Source organism: Monodon monoceros, unplaced genomic scaffold (genome assembly GCF_005190385.1).
Source record: "Monodon monoceros isolate NGI ecotype Baffin Bay Population unplaced genomic scaffold, NGI_Narwhal_1 Super_Scaffold_15, whole genome shotgun sequence".
In the NCBI taxonomy this organism is placed as follows: domain Eukaryota; kingdom Metazoa; phylum Chordata; class Mammalia; order Artiodactyla; family Monodontidae; genus Monodon; species Monodon monoceros.
Genome location: NW_021703771.1, coordinates 75,633,403 through 75,655,019, shown reverse-complemented (window position 1 = coordinate 75,655,019; position 21,617 = coordinate 75,633,403). Strand labels below are relative to the sequence as shown.

At 41.1% G+C, this 21,617-nt stretch overlaps 1 protein-coding gene across 1 annotated transcript in view; it reads left to right on the top strand.

The window, feature by feature from the left end:
- Positions 1-2,284: 2,284 nt before the first annotated feature.
- The window catches only part of RGS17 (regulator of G protein signaling 17), an 82,355-nt gene continuing 63,022 nt past the window's right edge, over positions 2,285-21,617 (top strand). The window contains exon 1 of the mRNA XM_029223462.1: positions 2,285-2,426. The gene's annotated coding sequence lies outside the window, so the exon portion shown is untranslated. The remainder of the gene's footprint in view (positions 2,427-21,617) is intronic.

The following is a 21,617-nucleotide window of genomic DNA, read 5'->3' as shown; positions in this document are numbered from 1 at the left end:
GTGGCTATAGAACACATAGACTGGGACAATATTAAATAGATACTTCTATGCTGTGCTAAGGATTAGGGTTTGTACTTAAAGTGCAATGAAATCTCATTGGGGAGTTTAAAGCTGAAGCATGACGTGATCTGGTTATGTTTTCGAAAGATCACACAGCTATTGCTTGGAGAATGTGTTGACAGAGGCTTAGACTAAGGTTATACCAATGGGAAGGGAGAAAAGTAGATGAATTGGGGCTACATTTTGGAGACAACATGACATGCTAATTAATTGGATGTATGGGTGAAAGAGACAAAGCAAGGATAACTTCTAAATTTTTGTCTGGAGTGACTGTGTGGAAACAGAAGAGAAATGGGTTTGGAGGGGTTAGATATTTGGAGTTCTGCTTTTGAGGTGCCTGTTAAACATAATAATACTATCTATCTCGTGGAGAAAACAAGAAATCTATGTGAAACATTTACCTCAGAACTTGGCACACAGTAATTGTTCAGTAAAAGCTATTATAATTATCTTCAAGTGAAGATGTAAAAGTAGTTGACATAAAAGAGCTCTGGAAGAGGTCAGGTGGAGATATAAATCTGGGAGTTATACAGAATTCAGTGATGCTCAAACCACTTTTTTTTTTTTTTTTTTTTTTTTTTTTTTGCGGTACGCGGGCCTCTCACTGTTGTGGCCTCTCGCGTTGCGGAGCACAGGCTCCGGACGCGCAGGCTCAGCGGCCATGGCTTACGGGCCCAGCCGCTCCGCGGCATGTGGGATCTTCCCAGACCGGGGCACGAACCCGTGTCCCCTGCATCGGCAGGCGGATTCTCAACCACTGCGCCACCAGGGAAGCCCCTCAAACCATTTTTGATGAAGGACTTTTTTATTTTCAATGCACCGTGCGTGGACCAATACTTCTGTAAAATCCAACAAAAATGAGTTACTTTACAAATAAAATAAAACATACAAAGTCCAACTAGCTAATGTGCTTGGATGCCAAGGCAAAGCCAAACTGCTATAAAAGTTTCTAAGTCTTCCTCTCCATTTCTAAACATATCTCTCATTAGAGAGCAATAAAGAACAATTTGCAGACCAGCACAAGCCCGGGGAATACACTTTGAAGATCACTAGTACTCAGAAGCAGGGTGTAGCTAGAGAGGAAGGCCCTAGAGCAAGCAGAGACACAGTGCAGTCAAGTAGGGGTGGAGGTGGGGGAAGTCTAGGAGGGTGTTCAGTAAAGGAGCGTGAAATAATAACGCTGTTTGAATGCATAACACACAAGCATTGGGAAACCATATACATTTACAAGTAATCAGTTTTAAATAGGTATAAGAAAAAAAGCCTAATCATTCCTGCCAGGAACTCTCTCCTCTTCCCACAGATGCCACACCTGAAGAGAAAGACACCCGCTTCCCTAATTCGCGCTCACAGACACTTCAATCTAATCATCGGAGGTGCAATCTAGCGCTGAGGATACATTAAGTATCCAAAGCTCCTTCACTACCAAGCTGGGCTCCGCTTGGGAGCAGCACAATTATCAGGCCTGATCGCTACGGAGCTGTCCGCGAAGGATGCTTCAGGCCCCAAGCATCAACATCTCTGTTAGTAAGTCACTACTCTTGCCCTGTCATCAGCATCTCTCACTCAGAACTCTGGCTCCAGGGGTCCTGACGTCTGAGACAGAACATATGCCCCAGACCCGAGAGCATCTGTGATCATTCTTAGGGAAAAGGGTCAGATTCTGGCTGAGGACTTCAATAAAGTAAAGAACCCTTGTTAAAGTCGAGTCTTCTGGTAAGCCACATTTGCTTAACTTCCTACTTCTTTGAACCCTCACGCAGGGACTGCCTCCACTGGGACCCCGCCGCTGCACCTGTTTTGCTCCTTAAAGACAAGATTCTGGTTTCAAACATTCGCCTGAAGCGCAGGGTAAAATAACGCGGGCTGCGGGTGAACGTGAAGTTGAATGAGCCTGGGCGCGAGAGCCTCTCTCATCAAGGGAGGTTCCCAGGTCTCCAAGGTGCCCGCGAAGCCGCGGACCCCCGGCGCCGGAGCCCGGAGCTGCAACCGAGCCCCTCCGCGCCGTGGGCGCCGAGCCGAGGCGAGCGCGCGTGGGCCTTGCGGCCGGGGTGGGGCGGAGGCGCGCCGTGACTCAAGCGGTCGCACCCCCAGGGAAGAAGCGGCACCCCTGGCCGAGCCGGGCGAGGGGCTGCGCCCGCCCGCGGGGCGCATGCGCGCTGCCGAGAGGCTCCCGCTCCCTCCCCGCCCACCTCTCCCTCCTCCCCCTCCCCCACCACTCCCTCCTCGCCACTCTTCCCTTCTCCTCGCCAGCGGGGAGCTGAAGTTGGGCGGATGGCAGCAAACCGGCTCCGCTAGAGGACCGAGCAGCTCAGCCTCGCGCCCCCGGACCCATCGGTGCGCTGCCCACACCTCCAGGCGACTGGGTAAGATGTTGCCTCTGATACCGAGCGGTGCTAAGTAAATGACATCAAAATGTCTGCTCTGCACCGATGGATGAATCTTTTAAAGGTGTGTGGGGGGGTGCGGAGGTGAAGGAAAGAGGGGGCGGAGAGTGCAACTGCCTGTGCCCGGGCGGGGCAGTCAGCCGGCGCGGGGGTCTCGGCGCTGCCCGCGGCGCCGCGGGAGGAAGCCCGGGCCGCGCCGCTGGTTTGGGAAGTTGGATCCCGCGTTGCAGCCTCTGCGCGGTCCGCTCGTCGCCCTCCGGCTGCTGCGGACCAGCTGGGCGAGTGTCCTGCCGGCCCAGGGAACCTTCAGTCGGGTCCCCGGCGGAGAGCTGGGCGCCTTGGGGATCTGGCAGCGAGGACCGGGGGCGGCGGGAGACCCCACGGGGCGCGAGGACCTGCCGATTGGGGTGGCTGTTTGTTAGAAAACCGAATGTGAAATTAACAGTGTCCAATCGACCGATCACCTCGGGGTGGTATTTTCTCTTGCTTCACCTTTGGGAAAATGCAGGTGGTGAAGGTGTGAGCCAAAGGGGGTGCAAAAATGCATACCTTGAGCATCGATAAAATATCGGAGGTGTGTGGGTAGGGGGCGGGGGCCTCTTTTGTTCTTTCCCCTCCCTCTGGTCGGAGGGAAGGGAGTTCTAGTGTGCACGGCTTGAGGTAGGTTTCACAGCCTTCGAGGGGGCGAGGAGATGGAACGCCTGCCAACCCCCTAGCCGCTGCCCGGGTGGGTGTATCCGAGGCTCTCTTGCTAGAGGTGATGATGATTCTTTTCATTATCGATAGAATTACAGTTTAACAGCGGCTTACCCGCCAGCCTTCCTCCTCTCCCTCTTCTCGTGCTGCGGCAGAGGCTGGGTACAGACACTCGGCCGTTTCCTCTACTCCCTACCTCCCTTTCTCTGTGAAAAATGTCGGAGGACTTGAGGATGGCGGAGAGACAGAGCTGGCCTCGGCAGCCGCGGAGGGGAGATGCTCCTCGCGAGCGGGAGGCTGCTGGCAGGGCGTCCCGGGCAGCCCGCGCAGCCTCAGGAGTCGCTGGGCTCCTGGAGACAGAGCAAGGGTCGCCCGGCCAAAAAGATGCCAGCCGTGCGGGGACCCGCCCTGCGCCCCGGGGCACCCACTCACCTGGGACAATCTCGGTCGCTCCGGCAAGACTGATCCTGGCTCCTGGCATAGTAGTTTTCCTAACCACTCTGACCCTTCGATAAACGTTTCCTTACTTAAGAGTCACTTGAAGGTTTGTCTAGAGAACTTTGCAATCTTCCCACAGTTGTTTCTTTTTCTTTTTAAAAATCGTTTTACAGCCAGACTATTTCCATCATGGGGTGGCTATCACAAACGATAGAGAGAAATCTTGTAGTCGGATTCCCATTTAGCATAAGCGTTTCTGAGACTGCCATCTGCATTTCCGGCGTTCATACATACTGGTTTTCCTGGTGATGAACCCTCTGAAAATCATTTAATTGGAGAAATGAGAAACAATTTTCACCCCTGTAATGAAAAATAATGTTTTTCTCTCGGTTTCATAGCTGCTAGACATTATGTGTGTTTAATACTTTTGAAAGCTGTGGAACACTTTGGGTAAATTGTATTTGTTTCTAAAATCCTTTGTGGCAACAATAGCAGGTATCTATGAAATATACACTTTGCACTGATATCTAATGAAAAGGTGGTTTGTACTCATAAATTCAAATGAATGAGCAGTTTGACCTCCTCCAGTTACTATTATTAAGCTGTTTCTTCTGTTAACAAGAGCTAAAACAGTAATTAGCACACTCATGGGAGAGGAGACTTATTCACTATTTTAATAATCTTAAAAACTATATTTAAAGACATCATGGTAGGGTAGTTTATTTGCAATTTTTAGAAATGAGAAAACAAGTGTTTATCACTACAAAGGATTAGATGGTATCATTTATTAAATAAGATGAATCGCCATGGCAATGGCACCTGATCTCAGAGCCGTGGGCACTCATCCTTCCTCCTGAATTTGTAGTCTGAAAGATTAAGAGAACCACCTAATTTACAGAACAAACAACATAAGGTGTCTGTTGTGGCAGATTCTACCCTTTTTGCTCTGGTTCCTCAACTACTCCTTGGTGTTCAGTGGCCACAGAAGGGGATTAACAAGGAGGTTAATTTGCTCTTCCTGTTCGTTAATAAGGCGTCCATTTTCCTGCTCACATAGATGTCTCTCTGCTTTTAGGGATCTTCCTACAGGGTCCTAATTTATTTGAACTCATAATGTTGAAAGTCTAAGTCATTATCATTTCTATGGACTTCGTATAATTTTTAATAATAATAATTAAAAAAAAAAAAACCAAAACATTCCTTAACATTTCTTACCACTAGGGCTAGGAGCTTTGAAGAAAAGGAGACATGTACATATCCTCACCCACATGACATTATTATAACAGCCAAATCTAAAACTAAATTGATAAAAATTCTGGTTGACTCACAGACTAAAAAGCAAGAAAGCATTTACCTGTTAACTTACAGTTGTAGAGATAGTGGCCTTCATAGTAGAAGCCCATTTGCTGCAAGGCATGGGCTTTTCTGGAAAAGTGAAAGGTGGACGTGGATAAGGAAATGTGGAGCGAAGATGGACGGGAACCCATCCAACGGCATTTCTGCTGAGAAGCCTTTTTCTGATAGTGCATCTCTGCTAACTTAACAAGGAAAATATTGCACCACCCAGAAGGGCAAATGCAAGGACCACTGTATACCCAGTGGAGGAGAATAATTCTATGTGATGTTAAAAAGCATTTTATTTCATCTGATTACTACAGGTAGAGTATAAGCATGAATTCATTGTAGAGGCTTAAAACTGTATGACATTTCCAGGGGGTGTCCTGGATCCTCGGAAATATTATACGTTTTTATGAAAGGCTTAAAGAAATAAAAGTGTCCTTAGATGTAAGTAGCTAGGTCGTTGCTTTTTGTTTGTTTGTTTTTGTTTTGTTTTTTTTTGCGGTACGCGGACCTCTCACTGTTGTGGCCTCTCCCGTTGCGGAGCACAGGCTCCGGACGCTCCAGCTCAGCGGCCATGGTTCACGGGCCCAGCTGCTCCACAGGCATGTGGGATCTTACCGGGCCGGGGCATGAACCCGTGTCCCCTGCATCGGCAGGCGGACTGTCAACCACTGCGCCACCAGGGAAGCCCTGCCAGGACGTTTGATATTAGATTGATAGATACTCTCACCCTCACTATCTCTTCCCATCTCCGCTTACCCCCCAAAGACTTCTCTAATATCCAAAGAAATTCCTTTATACTGTTATTCCTGCTGTGGTGCCGATACCTAGCACAATATCTGGCAAAAGGCAAGTGTTAAATAAGAACTTATTCAATTAATAAATTTTGCAGAACTGGCATGGTTCACAGAAGACTTCCAAGATTTTTACATTTTTTTTTAGAAGCGTGATCATATTCATTACCAAATATACTACATCTTTGGAGGAAACCATTTTTAGAATTGTCACTTTGTGAATATGCATGTTTTTCCTATAATATTTCTATTGTTGATCTGTTTCCAAACAAAGTTTAAATTACCTGTGGGCAGGCATGGACATGATGAACATGAGCTTTGGGTCAAGTTGACCTTAGCTTTTGTCCTGGCTCCTCCATTGAATAGCTCTGTCGCCATGGTCAAGTTACTTACCAGCTCTGAGCCTCAGTTTCTTCAGATATAACAGCAGGGATAGAGACCCATTTCCTAAGATGTTTACAAGCATAAATGTGGTGCAATGTGTATAAAGTGCTGAACATGGGCCTCGCATGTTTCCCAATATCTAAAGAACCGCTATTGAACATATGGGGAAATTTACCACAGGTTCGTTTCCTATGAATAAGTGGGACATTTTTTAAAGAATTAGAATCATATTGTAGAGCTTCATACTTGCTTTTTTAAACAATTGACATTACTTTGTTGACATTTCCCAAGAAATTGGAATTGGTATTTTTAATATAATTTAGTGACTGCAAAATAATTCACCTTATAGCTGTCAATTTATTTGGCTATTCTTTCTTTTTTGAATGTTGACATTATTTACAATATTTCACTGTTTTAACTGATGTGCATCCCAAGGCGTAGGCTTTGTCCGCATATCTATGGCATTTTTTCCTTTAGGCTTGCTACTTAGAACATCTAGTTCTCACCAACAAAATATCATCTTTTAAAAACTCTTTGCTGGGCTTCCCTGGTGGCGCAGTGGTTGAGAGTCCGCCTGCCGATGCAGGGCACACGGGTTCGTGCCCCGGTCCGGGAAGATCCCACATGCCGCGGAGCGGCTGGGCCCGTGAGCCATGGCCGCTGAGCCTGCGCGTCCGGAGCCTGTGCTCCGCAACGGGAGAGGCCACAACAGTGAGAGGCCCGCATACCGCAAAAAAAAAGAACAAAAAAACCAAAAAAAACCTCTTTGCTAAATCTAAATGCCAATGGACAGATGAATGGATAAAGAAGATATGATACACATATATAATGGAATATTACTCAGCCATAAAAAGAAATGAAATTGGGTCATTGGACGGACCCATGTGGACGGACCTAGAGTCTGTCATGCAGCGTGAAGTAAGTCAGAAAGAGAAAAACAAATATCGTATATTAACACATATATGTGGAATGTAGAAAGATGAACCTATTTGCAGGGAAGGAATAGATACGCAGACATAGAGAACAGACATGTGGACATGGGTGGGGGGGAAGGGGAGTGTGGGATGAATTGGGAGATTAGGTTTGACATAAATACACTACCATGTGTAAAATAGATAGCTAGTGGGAACCTGCAGTATAACACAGGGAGCTCAGCTCCGTGCTCTGCAATGACCTAGATGGGTGGGATGGGGGGCAATGGAGGGAGGTCCAAGAGGGAGGGGATATAGGTATACATATAGCTGATTCACTTCATTGTACAGCAGAAACAAACCCAACATTGTAAAGCAATTATATGCCAATAAAAAATAAATAAAAATTAAAAAATTGTGCTAACTTGATAGATGAAAATGATTTTTCAAATTTTTAATTCCTTGGTTACTAAGAATGCTGATAACTTTTTTGACACGCTTATAGCCATTTCTTTTTTTTGTCTCAAAGATCGCTTGTTCAAGTCTTCTGCCCATTTTTCCATTGTATTCTGAATGATTTTATTATTTGAGTGCGAATGTTAATTTTAAAAGACAAGGCAAAAGCAAAGAAAGGAAATGCTTAGTGACAAAGAAGACACGTGGCAAAGACTACAGAGATCTTTGTGGTTGAACGGCTCTAGCTCAAATGGAGTGGCACAAACATTACCAAAGGCTGGAGACGGATCAGCCACAGCATTAGGGCTGCTATGTTGTCCATAACATACTGCCACCTGCCACCATGCTGGGGCCTTCCAAAGTGCACAGTTCCTTCTACTAGTTGAGGTCTGTCATTTTTCTGTTTGGGTACTATGCACACACACTCACACCTTACTAACAAGAAGCATGTACATCACATGACAAGCTCTCAGATTTTCATTGATTATTTCTGCCAGTTTTGAGTTTTCCTGAGATAAATGAGATTGAAAGGAAATATGGGAGTAGATGGAGGTCCTCTAGAGCATTAATTGAAGTTTCTCATCAGAATGAAATCAATTAAGCTTCATTATAAGGCCATGTCATATTAGAATCCTGTCATCTCATTTTTAAACTGGAGGTGAAATTTAAATATTTAAAAGTTGAGACTAATCTAGTACCTTAATGAGTTCTGTATCTGTAGTGTTTCACACGATTCAGTGCTCTGATAAGTTCCCGGTTTTGAATTTTTAAATTCTGTGGCTATTGACAAATTTGGTTTCAGAAGCTTAAATATTTAGCTTGGAAAATCTATAAAGTCCCTTAGATGTTAAACTACCTAGAAAGTGTAACATTTTATAATTTTTGCTGGTTCCAGTTTATCAAATATAGTAAAGGCTCAGTAATTCAGAATCAGCGAACCTGGAATCTATAATGAACAGGAGGCCCCTGTAGGAGGAGCAGTGAGCTCTGGTGGAACAGAAAAGCTCGTTTCAAATAGGACTGGATTTGAGTTCTTGCTCTACTGTTTTCTAGATGTGCAGGCTTTTTCATTGAATTATATAAATGCTTTATACTTGAAATTCTAGAATGAGTAATAAACATCTAAAATCTCTCTGAATTCCTTAAACTTTGTATTTTTCAAAAAAAAATCTCTGTGTCAGTAAATATAACTTTATTATAAACAATGAATGTGGTTCACAAAGCAAATATTTACTTCCTTGGATTAGGTCACAGCCTTTTCACAGCACTTCTGATTGGCTATTGAAATACAAAGGTTTTAATTCAAGAGCCACGGCATTAAAAGAAAACAGACACAACCCAGGGGAAATTATGACATAAATGAAACGAGCAGGTAAGTGTTTATTTCATTTCTTTAATTATCTCGGGTCTTCCCAATGGCATCGTGAGTTAAATCCAGTGAGAACCTTTTGTGAAAGTTGACAACACTGTCTGTATCTCTAGTATCAATAAACGGTAGGGGCTTGTTTTTTTGGTATATTATGACAGGCTATCTAGAGATTTTAGGAGTCCATTTTGTTTCTAGGAAAAGTACCCCATGTCTCCACCCTGTTTCCCTCAACCCTTCTACTTTTTTCAGGCTTCAATTAATCAAAATCAACAAATATTTGAAAGTCTGCTATAAGAAAAGTAGCAACTTATGCGATTTAATTTAGAGGGTGTGAAAAAGCATATGGAAAATTGCCCTTGAAAAAAAGAGACTTTAGAAGCAGCTTATGCAATTTGGTAGAAAGAGTGCAAATTTTGGATTCAAATAACCAGAGATTTGGCCTTAACTTTGTTGAGCCTTAGTGTCATTATCTGTAAATTAAAGACTGATTGTACATACCTTAAAAATGTTGAGGGAGTAAGTGAAATTATGTCCATAATTTGTCATGTATTGACAATCACTCTGCAACTGTTATATACTGTACTAGAATTAAATAATGAAAAATAAACCCAAGAATAATTAAAATAATAAATAAAATAATTAAAATTAACCCAAGAAACATCGTGTAGATAAGTGCTTGAAGGAATTTTCATTTCTTACCAGTATTTGTCTTAACTAATGGGTCCTTATTAATGTTGAGGCTGCTCTCCATGTGTCTGCTGTGTAATTCTTTCCTGACCAACTTGTTTAACCAACCTGTTAAGTGAACACTCATTCATTCATAAAATTCTTGAGCACCTACTATGTGCCAGGCTCTGCGATATGATTTTGGATGCAGAAAAATGATAAACATGGCCCCTTTCCACAAGTTCACGTAGAAGCTTCTTCGACTTAGTATTATTTTGCTTTCATCGGGTGAGCACTGGTCATTCTAAGTTTACAAGTCATAACTAGATACGACATGGAAGTAATGAGCAAGGATCTCCTTCGGATTTAGGAATTTTAGGCCCGTTCACCTCAAAGTGTAGAAATATCTGCTCCTTCTACACTTGGAGGTCAGTGAGCCTAAAAGCTGCTAAGCAGAGGCTCAGATAAGGGGAAGGGAGAACAGGAAGTGGCTCTGCTGGTGGATGATTTACCATCCACCACCATGTCCAAACAACAGAAGACTCGAGGCTCAGCCCTCCCCAACTCCCAATTCTCCCTCATTAAAGTGAACAAGTTGTCTGCATATATGTGCACTGTGCCTTTTTCCCCCTCACTTAAAGGCTACCCTGGGTGATCATCATCATATAATTTCAGGTATGCTAAAATGTTGGGTGAGGGGGTGAGCAAAGGGAGATAGCGAAAGCGATAGCCCCACCCTTCCTAAGGATCTGCGTTTCCCATACAATAAAAATATTATAATTTTTTATCCCGATATTATTGCAGTTCTTTCCTTGATAACAATCTTTTTGTAATATAGTAAGTTGACCAGAGATCCAGAATAATCTTTTCAGATATGAAAAGAAAAACCACATTTGATTTTGAAGAAAACCATCTTCAGCACCTACTTGTTGAAATCACTAGAGTGATCTCGAAATCCAGCAACTGGATTTATCCTGATCTAGGATGATTTGATGCCATTTACAAAGTTAAAGTAAAGACTTCAAGTCCTTCCTAGCAAAATGTTGTGAACATACAGTTAAATTGCCTGTATATGGTGATGAAAGATATTGACATTATGAATGAATTAACTTGAAGGTAAGCTAAACCCTCATTTCAGCCACCAAATTTAACTCGCTAATCATTAAACCTTTAATTAGGCTGTCAATAAGTAACTATATGTGCTAATTTGGGGTTTCAACCTATTTCTTTCTCAATTTATTTCACTCAGCACCACCATACAGCATTTTGCTGGTGACCTATGAGTTTAGCATGGTCAAGACTCACTAGATAAAAGCACAGGAAAAATGAATATCTTTTACTCCTGTGTGAATTGAAATATAAAATTTTTCCTTCCCTACTGTTTGGGTGGAGTGCAACATTTCACTCCCCCATTTCTCTCTTACAGTGTTACTAGCAGCAGCAGTAGTAATAGTAGTAGAGATATTTCTACAGAGATAAATTGAAGAGGCAGGAATATAAACTCTTTTTGTACATCAAACACTTTACAGAAAAATAGGTGTTTATGTTATTTTATTTAATTTTTGGGATAGTCACACAATTTTGTGCCTGAAATTTAAAACATATCAAGAACTCAAATGTTAAATCTGTCAGGGAACAACACGAAAACAAAAAAAACCCTGCTGTTTTATTTCATCCTGCTAGTCAAGAATAAACTGGCCTACTGTTCCTATATTAATTCACTTGCTTCTCAGAATAATCCTATGAAGTAGGTTCTGTCATGTTGGTCTGTCCCTCTTCATTTTATAAACAAGGAAACTGAAGCAAAGAAAAGTTAAATAACTTGCCCAGAATTAGTCGCTATTAAGTGGCAGCCTGTGTCTTTAACTTCATTTCTGCAGATTCTAAGACTTGATCCTCAAGACCAGGGGTTGGCAAATCACAGCCAATGGGCAAACATCTGGCCCACTGCCTATTTTTGTTAATAAAGTTTTATTGGAACACACACACACACACAAGAATAAACTGGCCTGATTGTCATATCTCTGCTAGTTTATGAGTAAATGATGTTGGCAATTTTGATTCAAGCTATTAGAGCCCATGTTTTCTTCATCAGCTCATGTCCAATAATCTGAATTTTTGCTGTTGAAGAAATATTTCAGACTAAATTACTTTTAGTAAATCCAGTGTTTAATGACCCACCTGTATTTATATAAATGATGGATTTAGTTGAAGGATATATTTATGTATAATTTTTAATGCTGAAAACCAAGGGCTAGAGAAATCCTTGTATACTGGAATTGTTGCCAAAATTTAATATTTTGAAAAGACGTTTTATGTGTCAATGTTTGAGAATATGGGTGTGTTTTCCCTTTTTGTTTATGGGTTGAGAGCAGGAAATAACTGACCTGATGCCTGTGCAATCATAGCCAAGCGCTGGGGAGGGGATGATACATACTTGAGAATCCAAGAGGAGACACCAGTGATGTAAGAAAGAAAATCAAGTAAAAAGCAGGAAGGCTGGACTCAGAAAACGAGACTATTAGCTAAAAACTTATTACATCTTAAGGTATAATATCATTCAGTCATTATTATGTAACTCTGCTGTATTATGTAACCACCTCCAGTTTCATAAATTCGTGTGACCTAATCTTAAGATGGTAATTTTTTCCATTAATTCAGTAATTTCATTGACTGAACATCTGAGTAATACAAGTGGTGTTTCGTGAGGTAGAATTTCGTTAAATAAATGTTAAGTCCAGGAAGGAAAAAATGTACAGCACTTTTCTTGACCTGACTTAGGTTATGTTGAATAGTTACAAAATTCTTGTAGGTGATACCCCAATTCAACCACATTGATAAAAAAATCTGCTCCAAATTTTCTATTTAATGTAACTACTCCTAAATCCATCTTATATAAAATTAAATTTATTTTTGTGACATAAAGGGATCTTTACACTTTGCTTTATAATACCAGCAATGAATAAATGCACATGTGAAGCTTTGTTTCATTGAGCAGTGGGCAGTACAATGACTTAATGTCTAAACTATTTATTAAGACTTCGGGGGAGTGACAAGTGTGCTTGAAGGAGATTATTTTTAAGGACATGTGGATTTATGGCTTAGTAGGAACACTGAAAATACTTATTTAGTGAAGCTGCTTATTATAGCCAAAATCAGCGTTGGCACTGAGTGTACTGGCCTCTGACCACTAGCCCCAGGAAAGTCCCAGTCTGGTTAGATCTCAGGAAAAAAGAAGGAGGTCATGTGCTTGAAAGTAGAGCTCACAATCTAAAAAATTAAATTATGAACAGGCAGAAATGATGGAAAGAGAGAGTAGTCTTTTGGTGCACCTATAAATATGCCTGTGTGGGTCTGATTTTCCAAGTGTTTGCGTTCGATTCACAACTTGCCTTCACGTTCAGCTACTTATTCCTTTCACTCTTTTTGTTTCCTGCCTCCTTATTCACAATTAATGCAACTAACTAGAGCCTTACTCCGGAATTGGGAATAGTATAATTAAATAAATCATAGCCAAGGCTAAAGGAAACTAAAGACTAGTTGAAGAAAGAAAATATGTATGTAAATTGGGATTACTGTTATATTCTAGGAGTGAAATAAAATGCTGTGAGGAACTTTAGATACATTTTAAATGGCCAGACCAGGATCTGGCAAAAGTTTTTTTGAGGTGGTAATATTTTCTCAAACTATTGAAAGTCGGAAATTTTTTTAACACCTTTATTGAAGTATAATTGCTTTACAATGGTGTGTTAGTTTCTGCTGTACAACAAAGTGAATTAGCTATACGTATTGTATATATGTGCCACATCTTCTTTATCCATTCATCTGTTGATGGACACTTAGGTTGTGAAAGATGGAAATTTGACAGGCAAAGAATGGCCTTCCAGACTCAAAGATAATGTAAAGAAAAAAAAGCACAGGACTAGGAAAAGTTGAAAAATACTTTGTGGCACAGTTTTCCAAAAATATATAGTACATGCAGGAAATCACAGGATAAAGCCAAGAAGGAGACAGATACTGGCAGGTGTTAATATCCAAGTGAAAAGCTAGCATTGTCCTCGACAGACCCAGAGTGCCATGGGCACCATATGAGTAGGGGATTACAGGGTGAGGATTGCGCATGTCAGGTCTGGGCAGTGGGGAGGAGAAAGGCAGCAGGAAGACAGGTTCAGCTGTCCAAGCGAGAGAAGATGAGGCCTGAACTGGGAAACGGCCAAAGGCCAACCCAAGGCAGTAGGAAGATGATGTCATGAAATCACGTTCCGCTCAGAGCCTTCAGGATTTGGTCACCAATGAGATTTAGAAGATGTGAAAAGACCCTTAAAGCTGTTATAGAAGACTTGAGCCTGTGTATCTAGGTAATACAGATGCCATTAAGACCTGGAGAAACCAAACTGATGAAGAGGTTAGGGAGGAAACAAGCTGAGTTCAGCTTGGGGAAGGGTTTGCCACACCCATCAGAGTTCTAGCAGATGTTTCCCAGGCTGTGGATTAAAAGCCTGCTTGATTCAGTAGGAAGCAACAGGTCTGCTCTTAAGCTATGTCAATAGAGGCACAGAGTGTCTAGAATGAAGTTGATGACACTTCTGCAGTATTCTGCATTTTTCAAACCATAACTAGAATACTGTTGTGAACTTCTTTCCTCTGGACACCGTGGTTAGAGGTTTGCGATACAAAGCCAGTAATTCATGTGAGAAGTGATTATTGGAGGCATTTGTACTTTCTTAAGCTGGAATAGAGTGGTCCCCCTAGAGAATATGTGTGTTTCTCCATTTGGAGAAGAGCCATGTGAAATGATTAGACTCATTTTAAATGGCCCCAGTGACATAACGGGAATAATAAAACCATATGGCAGAGTTGTAAGCAGAGAATACGGGCAATGCCCTGGCACACATTTGGCATTTAATGTATCTTAGCTCCTACTGCTACTCTTAAAAATAGCATTAGAACCAGTGGGCACATGTCACTGAGATAGATTTTTGCCATCCTGTTAGGAATAACTTTTTAAAAGTAAAGGCTGGCTTGGTAGATGGGCTACCTTGAAAAGTGGTAAGTTTACTGTCAAATGCTCAGTGGACAAAACTGGCAGAGGTGTTATAGAGGAGAGTTAAGGGGTTAGGAGGGGAAAACTGCAAAAGGCTTCATTCTGACTCCAAGGTGCAAATCGCTCCAGGGAATTTGGAATGCAAACTCAGGAGAGAGGCTAAAGCTAGAAATAAACCTTGAACATCTTTTCCTTAGAGGTGACAGTAGTAAGTGATTGCCAAAGGAAAACGTGTAGAGAGCAGTGAGAGCTTAGAATAGAATCCTGGAGGATATCTACATTGAATGAGCATGTGGGAAAAGAAGGAAACTAAAATACATACACATATATATATATACATTCATACATAAGATGGTCAGAGTGAAAAAAGAAGTGTTAAAAAGAGAATGAAGACACTGTAGTATACCACGAAACCAAGGAAGTGGAATTGTTTTCAACCAATTTTCTTCATATTTATAGTAATCTTCTAAAAAGATCGGAAAAAGGAGACAGTTTAAAGAAGGAAGAGCAGCTGAGTTATGTCATGTGGCAGAAAGGGTAAGTTCAGGACCAAGGCAACACGTTAGATTTTGCAACGAGGAAGTTACTTGTGATTGTCTAGAAAGCACTTGTGATTAATGATTTATACACTTTCTATTTCCAAAAGGTTTGAGGCAGCTTAAATAAAAGCACTTTCACAGAGGGCAATGAAAATTAAACAAAACAAAGATAAGAAGCCACAAAGAGAAATAAATGGGGGGAGGGGGTGAACGGCCACAAGACATGGGTAGGATTGTCATCATAACAGGAGCGCTACATTTCAGCTCTGAGGTTCCAGCAGCCAAAATAAAAGGGTTTACAGGACAGGTTACCTAGAACCCGTTAATGAAAGAAAACAGTTTTTCAGGAGCTTTGAGTTCTTTTTCCCCCGGCAAAAAGTTTTGTGAATTGTATATTCTATGGATTCTTAGATAAGGAACAGTGACATATTAGACAGTGGGGTCAACAGTGGTTCTGCTGAATCAGGTGCAGGCTTGCTGTGAATTGCTGTTTCTTTTTTAAGCCCTTGAAGGTCAAGTATATAGTATTAAGATGAAGTCTGTAAAAGCCAGTAAGGCACTGATCATTTTAGACGAGCCGGACATCTGGATACTCCTGAGTCTGAAAAATCACATATAAAATAGCATTAGAGATGAGGGCATCCTAGGATGATACGAGGAGATACGAGGACAGTTCCAGGTACGTGGGGGAGAGAGGGCACTATGTGCCTTGCGACCTCAGGTCCTTTGCACATCCCACCCCCTCTACCTAAACAACTGTCCTCCTGATCGTTCTCGTCACCCACATTTCAGTTCAAATGTCACCTCTTTAAAGAGACCTTTTCTGTACTCTCTAATGTTGGCCCTTCTTTATTCCTTCCTTCATCTGTCACTTTTTAATAATAACCTGCTTTATTTAATTCATAGCACTTACTGCACTAAGTTATTTTATTTATTACCAGTCTCCCTCCTTCCAACAGAGAGGATGTAAATTAGTACACCAGACAATGCCAGGAACAGAGTAGGTGCACCATATGTGGAAGGAAGGAATGTTCTGTGGAAGGGGGGGAACTCAGTTCAGTATCGACGTGATAAATTAAATGGATGGTAGTTCTGGCAGTGGAGTAAATTCTCCCTGAAGTGCTAGCTGAGAGGACGAAGATGATTATGATCGTGACACATCTCGTACTGGGAATTTTAAGAACACTGGGGCTTGGAAGAAGAGCACAGATTCTCTGTACATTTTCCTTTCCACTCACGAAGCAGGGGTACTGATATGAATGGTATGTTCATGAACATTCATTCATGGATCAGGGTTCTAAGGGGAGGAGCTTAGGGAAGCATACAAAGGGACCTACACTGTGGCAAATTCCCTTTTCTTCTACTTTTGGAACATTACCCACTTAACTTTTTTTTTTTTTTTTTTTGCGCGGGCCTCTCCCGTTGCGGAGCACAGGCTCCGGACGCGCAGGCTCAGCGGCCATGGCTCACACGGGCCCAGCCGCTCCGCGGCATGTGGGATCCTCCCGGACCGGGGCACGAACCCGTGTCCCCTGCATCGGCAGGCGGACTCTCAACCACTGCGCCACCAGGGAAGCCCCCCAGTTAACTTTTGAAGAACATCTTTCAAAAATATCGTATGCTATTTTAGCATAAATAACAGTTGCAGGACTCTTTCTAAAAGTAAATAGCTATTAGGTGCCTCTCCTGTTATGATCCCTCCCGGCAACGAACAAGAAAACCCCTATTGTGTTAAGGAGTGTCATTGTTGGGGGAGGGGGCACGTGTATGTTGGCAGCCCAAGGAATGCATCAAAAGGTAAGGTAGATAGCTAGTGGAAAACAGCCACATAGCACAGGGAGATCAGCTCGGTGCTTTGTGACCACCTAGAGGGGTGGGATAGGGAGGGTGGGAGGGAGGGAGACGCAAGAGGGAAGAGATATGGGAACATATGTATATGTATAACTGATTCACTTTGTTATAAAGCAGAAACTAACACACCATTGTAAAGCAATTATACTCCAATAAAGATGTAAAAATATATATATATGGCCTCAAGTATAAATCAAGTCGTTGACATACAAATAGGAAAGCAGAGGTGCCCGTTGAGAGAAGCTCCTGCATACTGGAGAGGAAACCGGACCCAACTGATGCAAGACTGAGGCCAGAATAGGAGGTGAGCCTGAGAACACATGGAGCATAGACTAGTTGTTTGAACGAACTATGGAGAGGAGAGGACTAAATAGAGAAGAGGTCATGGCAGCTTGAGGTGGGCAGCAGAACCCAGGAAAACTTGTTTTCAACATTTATTTTAGGTTTGGAAAGGACTAGGGTTGTTGGCAGTGAGAAGCAAAATCATCAATGGAGAAGGTTTGGGGAGAATGCCATGAAATTTCTTGGAGCACCGATTTTATTCATTCCTGAGAAATGTAAAATGTTTCTATGTCAAAATAAAAACAAATATTAGGAAAAAGCATATAATATTTATCATTCATTCATTCATTTAATGTTAGACCTAATGCTTAGAAGGAATTTTGATTATTTGAGCCCTATTTTGGGCTTTGCTTCCAGACTCTAAGGTACAAGTCTGGCATTTTAGAGGTAGTGGAATTTCCCCAAAGTTATGGACAGGCAAGGGATTTTAGAATCATAGAGCATAATAAGCTCAAAAGGCACCTTGAAACTATCTGAGTCCACAAAAATAATGGGTTCTTTTTTTCCATCATCTCCTCATCTCAAATATTTTAACTCATAGGCAGAAGAAAGATGTCGTGGGACAAATATTACAAATTGTTTTTTTTTTTCCTAATGGCTTTACTGGAAGCATCCAAAATGACAAAAAATGTTTTCAGCTTAGAAGAAGGCAGAATAAAAAAAAAATCTAGTTTTCCTTGCATACTGAATGAGGAATTTTGATCATAATATTAACTATATTACTTAGTCATTGACCAAATGTTTGGCTGTTAAAATAAACAAGTAAACAAAGAATTTCCTATAGTTTGTTAAATTGTTCCACAAGGGGATGTTGATCTAACAAGTGTTGCCTTTGTGTAATAAGAAAAAGTAAATTACTGTAGTTTTGACCAGGTATGAATCCAAGTTTCAAAATGAAAATGAGTGTCAAAAGACATCACAAATTCATTGGGAAAGCAGCTTTTTGAATGCAATATGAAATAAGGTTGATTTTCATATATGTTCATTCTCTTATTTGAAGGCAGAGTAGTGAACTGTCATTCAAAAGTAGAGAGATAAACAGGAAATTGAAGTTCAGGTAATAGAAATTAAAGGAAGAAATCAGTGTTTAATTGCAGCTCTTTCAGAAACCAAATTTGCCTTCTGTAATGTTTTGTGGTTGGTTGTTTCTAATGTCTCACTCCATTTGGCTTCTATAGGAAAATCTGGGAAGGAAGAACAAGTGATTCTGGAAAAAATTTGTAAAGTAAAAGGAATTGATGCTGAATAAGAGGCAGAATTTTTACATATGGTTCATCCAGTGAAGTTTCTCTTTTAACAAATGCTTATTGAGCATCTACTATGTGCCAGGCTCTGTTCTTGGAGATTCAGATTTATTAGAGGACAAAACAGACAAAAATGCCTGCTTCCATGAGGCATATATGTTTGATCTTTGATTTTTTTAATTGACTGATAGAGGGAATCCTTTGTAAAAGCATTCAGGGTCCTTTGTGAAGCTGGGTTATCAAATATATGTACAGACAATGTATTACTAATAGTATATAGTATATGCGTATGTTATATACATATTTTTTCTTTTACTCCTCCATTAATTGCAAATAAATGAGGCTAAATGAGAGAGTACCAAAGGCATAGTGGCTGTATCAGACTGAAATATAATGGGAATTTTCTACATTTAATTCTTTAAGAAACTGACATGACATCAGTCCATTTCAAATCAATATATTGTACTACTCCAAATATATTAATTGCAGTTCAGAAGATACCAGAATGAGAGGTCAGAGGAAGGAGAGTCCACTATCCTGCCTTCTCTCATTCAAGGAAATATAGAGCTGATAACATCGCAAGTTCTGGGCACCAGGGGGAGAAGTGAGCTCATTTTTCTTAGGCTAGAAATCTGACTTCCCTCCAGGAATTTCCCAGGAGTGAGCTGCCTATTTCATCCTTATCCCTTAGCTGTTTCTTGCATTTGCCTGCCAAACTTGCTTCCTAGTGTTCTGGGCTCTGAGGTATATTTCAGAGAATTTAGAGCATAATTCACTAATGTAGAATTTTGAGGAACATCAGAAAATTTAGATCACATTTAACAGAGGTAGAAAACCAAAAGGAATATGTTCCTGAAATGTGTATTTAGGCAATAAGATAGGAATGCAGTTTTACTGTGTCTGAGCTCTCGGAAAAAATTATATATGGAAGGAGCATAATGTGCAGAGCCAGAATGGGAGAGAAATGAATGAAAATGAATAAAGCTGTAAAAGAGAAGAGGCAGCTTAAAATTATGAGGAAGGATGTGTTCCTTTTCTTTTTTTTTTTGACAGGTGTTTAGCAGATTGCCCTATAACTGAGTTTCCAATTATGTTATAGGAGAAACAGTATTTTCTAAAAGAACTCACATGAAGCAATCTGACCTCCCCTTTTACCTGTGATTTGTTTTAGTTCATAATGACATATGCAGAATCACAGAATGGCTTTGTTTTCAAGGATGGCATTGAAGCAAGAACTGATGAACTATCGAGAGCTGTTAGGGATTTGATCGCTACCAAGGGGAAATGATGGAAAGATGTTAAGGATTTGATCGCTACCAAGGGGAAATGACGGAAAGATGTTAGGGATTTGATCGCTACCAAGAGGAAATGATGGAAAGATGTTAGGGATTTGATCGCTAATAAGGGGAAATGATGGAAAGATGTTAGGGATTTGATCGCTACCAAGGGGAAATGACGGAAAGATGTTAGGGATTTGATCGCTACCAAGAGGAAATGATGGAAAGATGTTAGGGATTTGATCGCTACCAAGGGGAAATGACGGAAAGATGTTAGGGATTTGATCGCTACCAAGGGGAAATGATGGAAAGATGTTAGGGATTTGATCGCTACCAAGGGGAAATGAGGGAAAGAAATCTGAATGTATTCCAAGAAAATAAGCACCTCATGCTCTAGTTGGTATTGTATTTGTTTTGCAATGATGGGCTTTACAAATTTACAAGTATTCCACCTCCACTTGCGATAATTTAAGGCTGAACACAGCAAGTGATATTTTTACAGCTGAAACTTTTAAATAATAATTTTTAAAGTTATGTATTTTTGGATGGCATTAAAATTTAATTATCATAGTGCCTGATATGATAGAAAATATAGTATAGACTTTAAGAAGTTTATTTTTACTAGTGATTGTTTTATACAATGTGAAAATTTTATTACAGAATTTATTTAACTTAAAAGAACAATTAAAGACTTCATAGTGAGATGAAATCAATTGAAAGTGTTAAACTTGTGTTGAACTTGTTTTTTGACACTTTACATATAACTATAATATTAGATGTTTGCAAAACCCTTGGTGCACCAGTGGTTCTGAGTATACTGCTCAAATGATGTTTAATCTTGAGACGGGATTTAGGAGAAGCGAGTTCTGGCTATAGCTGTAAAGCTGCTCAGTGGACTTATGAATCCTGGCATGACAAAGAGCTGTAATATTCAGACAAGATCACTGTCAATGTCATCATGATATTTATGGTGCCTCTCACTAGTCATCTGGGATTGCTGATCAACAGTGGACCCTGATGCTTCACGAAGTAGTGAATTCTCTCTCCTAAAGGAAGATTTCAGATGCAGACTCTATATTGTTTGAGGATGAACCTCTCCATTCCCTTTCTTCCACCACTGTCCTACTTGCAAAGACTAATATACATACTTACCTCCAGAAAATGGTTTCTACCATGTCACTTCTGTGCCTTTGCTCAGACATTTTTTGCCTAGGATGCTGTACATGTGTCCCTTCACATTTCTAAATCCGACCATCTTTAAAGGTCTAAGCTCAAGTCCTGAGACCTTCATAAATCCTTGTCTGGCCACCTCCAAGTGGCCTCTCCCTCTACGGAAACTTTCTACATCATAACAATGACACCTGTATTCTTATCTTCTCCATGAGCAAAACCTTTCCCTTCCCATATTCTTATCAAAAGGTGGCACCTACACAGTCACCCATGCTGGAACACCAACAGTCAACCTTGACTGCCCCCCCCCACCCTGCTCATATCTAACCTATCCCTAACCTAGGCTTAGTCTACCTCTTGGTTACTTCTTACCTCTGCCCCGTTCTCCATTTTTGCTCTTCCAGTTAACCATCAGCATCTTGCCTGGACTACTGCAACAACCTCCTTGCCAACATTCTCACTTCTCTCCACCTGTCCTTCACACTGGCACCAGAATGACCAAACATGTCACTCCTGACGCTGCCTTATACTTAGGAAGCATGCACTATCTCCCCATCATCTGTGGATAAAATTCAAATACTTTGCATGGCTCTGTTCCTGATTCCTCCCTGTCTGCCCCATTGCTCTTTTTTTTTTTTTTTTTTTTTT